The sequence below is a fragment of the Montipora foliosa genome, chromosome 1, assembly GCF_036669935.1.
Source record: "Montipora foliosa isolate CH-2021 chromosome 1, ASM3666993v2, whole genome shotgun sequence".
Classification (NCBI taxonomy): domain Eukaryota; kingdom Metazoa; phylum Cnidaria; class Anthozoa; order Scleractinia; family Acroporidae; genus Montipora; species Montipora foliosa.
In genome coordinates, this window is record NC_090869.1 from 71,041,532 (window position 1) to 71,049,031 (window position 7,500).

Here is a 7,500-nt window from a genome sequence, read left to right on the forward strand (position 1 = left end):
AATGTAGCTGAAATCCAAACTAGACGCTCCATAAGCGTAAACTGGGTTGCCTGTGGTCGGTGTTGCACAAAAGCAGAAGGCACCGAGTTGGGTGGTATTCAACTGCAATGTTCCAGTTAATTTTTTCAATTGAGGGGTCATGTAGACCATTTGAGTGGTCACCGAGAAGTCGTGCCAGCAGTGACCCTTTTCCTCACACGTTAAAACACGTTGAATTATTTTGTAACGTCCTTTCTAGTTTTGAAGTCTTTTACTTTTTTAAGGAGGCTCGAAAAGGTGTTTCGTTGCTATAGTGTTTGTGAAACGATGAAAGATACCAAAGAAGGATATTTCATAGTGTAGGCAAACTATAAATATCTTTGCAACTCTATTGTTGGGTAATACTTTAAGGGCACTTAAGGAGGCTCGAAAGGGTTTTTCGTTGCTATAGTGTTTGTGAGACGATGAAAGATACCAAAGAAGGATATTTCATATTGTAAAAGCAAAGTCTGTTTACGAGCCAAGTGGCCCATCAGAGGCGGAGCTTATCCCGGTTTCTGTGGCATGAAGCGACTAGCAGTATTTCATATCTTTGGCAAACTATAAATATCTTTGCAACTCTATTGTTGGGTAAAATTCTTTAACTTCTTAGAGAGTACGACAAAGAGTTATCCAGTAGAATTTAAGATACATCGAAAAAGAGCGTTTTATAGTTAACAGAAAATTGAACTAGATAAATTTCCCCGCAAATTTTATTATTTGAAGTACCATCGTGAATGATACGTGCATGCAAAAATCAAGATAGTCAACGAGCAAAATGTCGAGTTAAAGACAAATTTTTCAGGAAGTTTCATTTCCGGTTCGCGCGATTTAACGCCGTATTTTCACTTCCGGTGTGTTGCGCGCGCTACTTTTGATAGAAATTTGATTCTTTCAGCTGATGCGTGTTCCTTAGTTACTGCTGTCTGCGTCTCGGGTTTGCATAACTGTCTCGAATTCCCCCAACTCCCTCTCGTGTATAGATGACGTTATGGAAACACGGAAAACGTCCTCTATTGCTTAATCAGTGTTGCACATAACATCACAGTTTTCAAAATATTTGAAATACAGCTCACTTTCATATCCGACGACGAAAGATGCGAATTGTTGCCGACGTCCACTATTCGTCACTTTTAAGATACCAGATATTCCTTTTTCAAAGGTTATGTTGTTTCTCGAATTGACGTTCCATTCTTGAGCTCCATGAGGATATACTTTGTTTAAAGATCAATAAAACAACATTTGCACTACATCGGCTTCGCCGCCATTGCTTGTACTGTATCCACTGGATAAAATCTACGCCTTTCTGCTATCCCCTGATACCTAACAAAGATCTACGCATAAAAGACAATACTTAGCAGGGGAGTGACAGAAAATACCCTATTACGCAACTTTTCCATTTCTCGACACGGGAAAAAAGAACAAAAATAAAACGGCGAAATTAAACTCAGATTATGACTGGATTGCCATATGGCAACCCAGTAAATAGCGGCTCTAGATTGCAATGCAGGCAAGACTCTAGGAGCGAAATTTGCCATCACGACACGGATAGTAAATAACTGTCACGGCAAGGGTTATCAATGCTGATGAGGAGCCAAGATCCAAAAATTCGAAATACCAAATCAAGAAACCTGCTTGTATTTTCGTCCAAAACCGAAAACCAGATGCTAAAAGACAGAAACTTCGGCAAACCGAAAAAGACACCAAAACCGACGGAAAAACCGCACACTGTAATTGTCGCTGGATAACAAAATAACGTTATTTTATTAATAATAATGACTTCAATCGTTCAAATGGAAAATATTGTATGCTTTGTCCAGTCTATTTCATGGCAGCTGCTAACTTTTGCAGCAGCTCAGAACGCAATATAGCGCACTCTGTCTGATTTTAGAGCTCTGAAAGTACTTTAATGAATGACATGACAAAAGCGTTGTTTCATATAACTGCAGCTGTTGTATATTTGAAGAGTTATGCAAATCTCTGAGTGAATTATTATTGACCTAAAATGACCTACAATACCGGACACTTAAGCAATAGAGGACGTTTTCCGTGTTTCCATAGCCTCATCTAAACACAAGTGGGAGTTGGGGGAATTCGAGACAGTTATGCAAACCCGAGACGCAGTCGAGGGTTTGCATAACTGTCGAGAATTCTCCCAACTTCTCGAGTGTTTATATGAGGCCATGGAAACACGGAAAAAAGTCCCCTATTGCTTTTATAAAATAATTCTCAAAGACAATTCGACAAATGAAACGAACAATTGAAGGAAAATTCTTGATTGAAAGAGATTTTCTTGATACACGCTCATATTTCCTACCAGCCAATCAAAACGCGCGTCTGACAACACATAACCAATCAAAATTCGTGCGATGTCACAGCAGTGTTTCCATACTCTCATCTAAACACAGCTATTGACCTGTCCAATGAGAGTGCGCGTACTATCCTTATTATTTTCTAAATTTAGTTGGAACACTTAACGAGTTAATGCAGTAGAAACATCGTCTAGAATCATCGTGTTACAAGATCGCAGCTTATCCCGTTTCCCTCTCTCTCCCGAATTTAATGTTGCTTGAGAATTTTTCGGCAACTGCTAGTAGTTGTGAAAACCAACAGTGAAGGAGGGGGAAAACGGGCATGGGTGTTTCAACAAATCTTACAAGCATTGAACGTTGTAGAAGGAAAGGCTACTTGATTTATTCCCCTCCGGTCAGTCCCTACCCAAGGGCTTATTTGTCAGTTGCTGAGGTTTTTTCTGATGCAAACAAAAGATTCATTTCCTCATGACTATCATAACTTCCAAAGCCACCCAAACGACAAATTAATATGGGCAAATTTGTACTACACACATGGCCTCCTCTATGGAATGACAACTCAGTGCTAAATTTAAAACACCCCAAAATAAAAGTTTGCCAAAAAAGAGTTGCGTTTTTGAGATGAAACGCCGGATATGTAAGAGCTATGCGAAACTGACAGTAGTAATTTTTGGCTTAGTCTATCTAGTGAGAAAAGATAACCTTTTGGGAAAGGAAAACTCTAACAACTGCGCAAATAATCGGTGAGTCTAAGGAAAAAGCGCGCTATGAGACATGGTTGAATTGAGTGCCAGACATTTGTCTAAAGGTATAATGATTCTTTAGGACTCGCACCGCAATTTTCTCTTTGTTTACTTGCAAGCGAGTTCTGTAGATTTACGGTACTTGCCGGTTTGATTATGATTAACAAGTCGAACGTGGTTCAGCGTTGTCTGTACTCTTGTCGACAACGATATTCGTCATCACAGTGTCAAAATGTGATTATGATTAGCCGACCTGCCGTAGGTCTTCACATGAAACTCAGCCTCATCTGTCACATTTAATTAATTAAATATTTTTTGTAAAAAAGAAATCACAGAATTAAAGAAAAGGCGATTTTTCGGGGGGACCACTGAAAAATACCCGGCCATTATTGCGTTCTTGTAGTGGCATCACGGAGATTAAGATCTACGACTCGACGGTAACGAATTGAAAACTTCATTTAAAATTGCAAGTTCAGATTTATTGGTCTTTTTCGTCATTATGTCGGTTTGTCTAACTTCTGAAAACTAGTGCAACTTTCCAGGAACTGAATTTCTTTTATTTATTTTATTTAATCAATTTGCCAACAAAGGCAGGTGACAACAAGCGCAAGCGCATATGCAACAATGTTGAAGGAGGGCGAAATCGCCGAAAACGGCTTCAATTTCATTCAACATTCGCGATAACAAAAGAATGTTGAATGGTTTTTGAAGCAAAGTTAACATTGTTGTTCAATAAAATCGAACAGACGTTGAAGCCATTTTCCCGCCGGGGCCTTTAGCCGACGCTCCTTGTGACAAACCATGCACTTCATTAGAGAAAATCAGGAAAAAACGTCGATGCAGCATTTTGATATTTTTACTTTTACACAGCGGCCTTTAATCGAGTAACGAATGGATATTTATTTTTTTTTAATGAAAAAACCGTGTTCAAATATACCAAGTATTATGTTGAAACTTCCAAATAAAAAAGCGACAATACTCTGGTGAATAAAGTTATTTTCAAATAATGCAATTTTTTGTTTGGCTACCTAAATTAATCTGAGCGTAAATGACAATGCTTTATCAACAGCAGCTGGAGTTCACCATAAATGCAAATCTCGTGCTTGCTTTTTCATGTTAATGAAAGTAAATTCATTTAATAAATTAAACAACTATTGAAGGAGGCGTACGCGACGAGAATTTTAAGTCAGCAATAAAAAAAAAAAAAAGCCAGCAAAGGGAGGAATGCATTTGCATGGTATTGCACTGAAGATCTAAGAAGGCCTAAAACCGCGAAATGAACACTCAGTCAGTCTTTGCATTGCCATATATCATGTTTCCCTCTTTTACGAAGAAGAGAGCTGGTCTCTATTTTCTTTCAACAAAGTTCAACAACGTTCAACGTGTTGAATGGCATACTGGCATGACACACTGTTCAACAACAGCAGCTGCAACATTTGTTGATCAACAAATGTTGAACCGTGTATCACCGGCTTTATTATCAACTGCGGATTCACACGCAACAGCTCCCCAGATTTTTTGCAGTGGTCTTTTTGGATTTCTACCGTCTTAGTCCTTCCATCCGTCTAATAGGGAGTTAAACGACGAAGACGACGACGGCAAAGACAAAGCCACAAAACAAGAATATCATTGGTTAAAATAGGAAAAATAATTGTGCCGCACGTGCGACAAGCATTTTAGCAAAAAAGCTTGTACCTCGAGTTGCAGCTTGATGTTTAAGGCACCAGAAAGCATTTTACCTTAACTTGCTTTTTTCAGCAGAAAGGAGGTGATGGGAGAGGAATCACAACTGGGTACTAGATGTGACTGCAAAAGGAGACTGTTATGAACTAATGAAACTGGAACTGGTCACTGCAGCAGAATGCTTGTCGTGCGCCCTTTTACGGACTTTTAATTGACAGAAGCTGAGTGAAATGCAATTTGTCAATACCTTGCTTGCCCTCCTATTTGATTGACTTGTAAGCCCCAGAGATAAAAATGGAATTGAAAAGCAAAGATCAATTTTGAGAGCAGAATCAATGATTACTTATTAATTAACGGCCTTCGGAAATGAGTGATCACTGATCTAAGACTTGAATAATAATTGTAATAGTAAAATTAATTATAATAATTCCCATTGCGCCTGCAAAAGCAAGCTGGTCCAATTTAATAGGCAAAACATATCGCGGAATAAAAAAATAAGGAATACAAGGTGTACAGTTTGAAAAATTCAATTAAAGCTCACTATGGCTCTGTGACATTCCAAAAAGAAACACCCATACATAATGAAAATGTAACAGAAATCTTGTACGGGTATCCATCCCCGCCAAGATTCAAACTTGTTGCTCTTAAATCCAGACCTTTAATTCAAGCATTCTTACTATCTTCGAGTAGACGACTAGGCGACCGTATCTGCAAACACCTTCGCGACTTGTTGTTGAGAAGAATGACAAAGATGCATCTAAGCCAGTCGCTCGTCATTTTAATCTCCCTAACCACTCCAAAAAACACACGGCTATCTGCGGCCTTTCCCTACATCTAGGTACGACGGAAAGCCGCAAGAATCTGGAGCAAAAATTCATCTTCCAAATCGGCACCCTTAATCCTCACGGTATTAACAAACGCTTTTCATTTAACTAATATTTTCCTATTTTTCACGTTGCCATGGCCATGTTACCACCAATAGCATAGCTCCTACTCTACTATAAAAACTATACGTAACCCACAATTCCTCGATTCGCTCTGACGAAGGGCTAACGCTCGAAACGTCAGCTTTTAGAATCTCTGTACGGTGGCCAATTTACATTATCAACTCAGTTGATAAAACCAAATTTTTGTACCTTGCAGTTTCGAATCAACTCGCAATTATTAAATTCAAACATTCAATTCCTCAATTCAAACTTTCAATTCGGCAATTTAAACATTCAATCTGTTGAGCAAACATTCAATTCGGTTATTCACCGGTTTAAATATTATATTCATTTGATTAAGTTTGAATTTTGGCGGAGATGGACACATATAGTAGTGTAGTGGTGAAGACACCGTTGAACTGTTGATCTGGAGGGTCCGATTTCGAGTATCGGTAAATGCATAGTACACTTCTTTGTTCCCTTACACATGTTGTAATGTTGAAACAAAATGTAAAAAAAAATGTATGAAAGCAAAAACCGATAAGATGATACGAAACGTTAACTGAAGATGTGTTGAGATGCGTAAGACAGAGCTTGAGGGAAGGTATATAGGTGCAGGGTTTTCAAAAGGTTTGTAAACTAGCGGACATGTTTCTGAAAGCACCGTTTTTCCATAGTACAAATTTACCATACTTAAGCTTTCGATCCATACTAATTAGACTATTATAGGACTTGTATTTCCTACATTTTTAGTTTTTTATGCGGTTTTTTGCATAGTACAAATCTACGATAGTTAGGCTTTCGATCCATACTAATTAGATTATTATAGGACTTGTATTTCGTACTTTTTTAGCGTTCCGAAATTCGACCAAAAAATGGGCCATTTTTTGCATAGCACAAATCTACGATAGTTAACCTTTCGATCCATACAAATTAGGTTATTATATATAGGACTTGTATTTCCTACGTTTTTAGCTTCCGAAGTTCGACCAAAAAATTGGCCATTTGGTTTTGTCTTGGTCCTCCCTTTGCTATTTTGCGAAAATGGCCATTTTCGATACTTTTCGAAACAATGTTATTTCTCGCCTAATAGGTGTTTTTTAATGCGGTGTTTTGCATAGCACAAATCTACGATAGTTAAGCTTTCGATCCATACTAATTAGGCTGTTATAGGACCTGTATTTCCTTCTTTTTTAGCCTTCCGAAGTTCGACCAAAAAATGGGCCTTTGTCGAAAACTTTGTCTTGGTTCCCCTTTTGCTATTTTGCGAAGAATGGCCATTTTCGATACTTTTGGAAAAAATGTTATTTCTCGCCTAATAGGTCTTTATGCGGTTTCTTGCGTAGTACAAGTGTGAGATAGTTTAATAGGCTTTCGATCCATACTAATTAGGCTATTATAGGACTTGTATATTTCCGACTGTTTTAGCCTGCCGAAAGTTGGACCAAAAAATGGGCCATTTTTGAAAATTTTGTCTTGGTCCCCCCTTTGATATTTTGCGAAAAATGGCCATTTTCCATACTTTAAAAAAAAAGGTTATTTCTTGCCTAATAGATATTTTTTCATGGGGTTTTTTGCATAGCACAAATCTACGATAGTTAACTTTTCGGTCCATACTAATTAGGCTTTTATAGAACTTGTATTTCCTACTTTTTTAGCCTTCCGAAGTTCGACCAAAAAGTGGACCATTTTTGAAATTTTTTTCTGGGTTCCCCATTTGCTATTTTGCGAAAAAGCGCCATTTTCGATACTTTTGGGAAAAATGTTATTTCTTGCCTATTACGTGTTTTTTGATGCGGTGTTTTGCATAGTACAAAT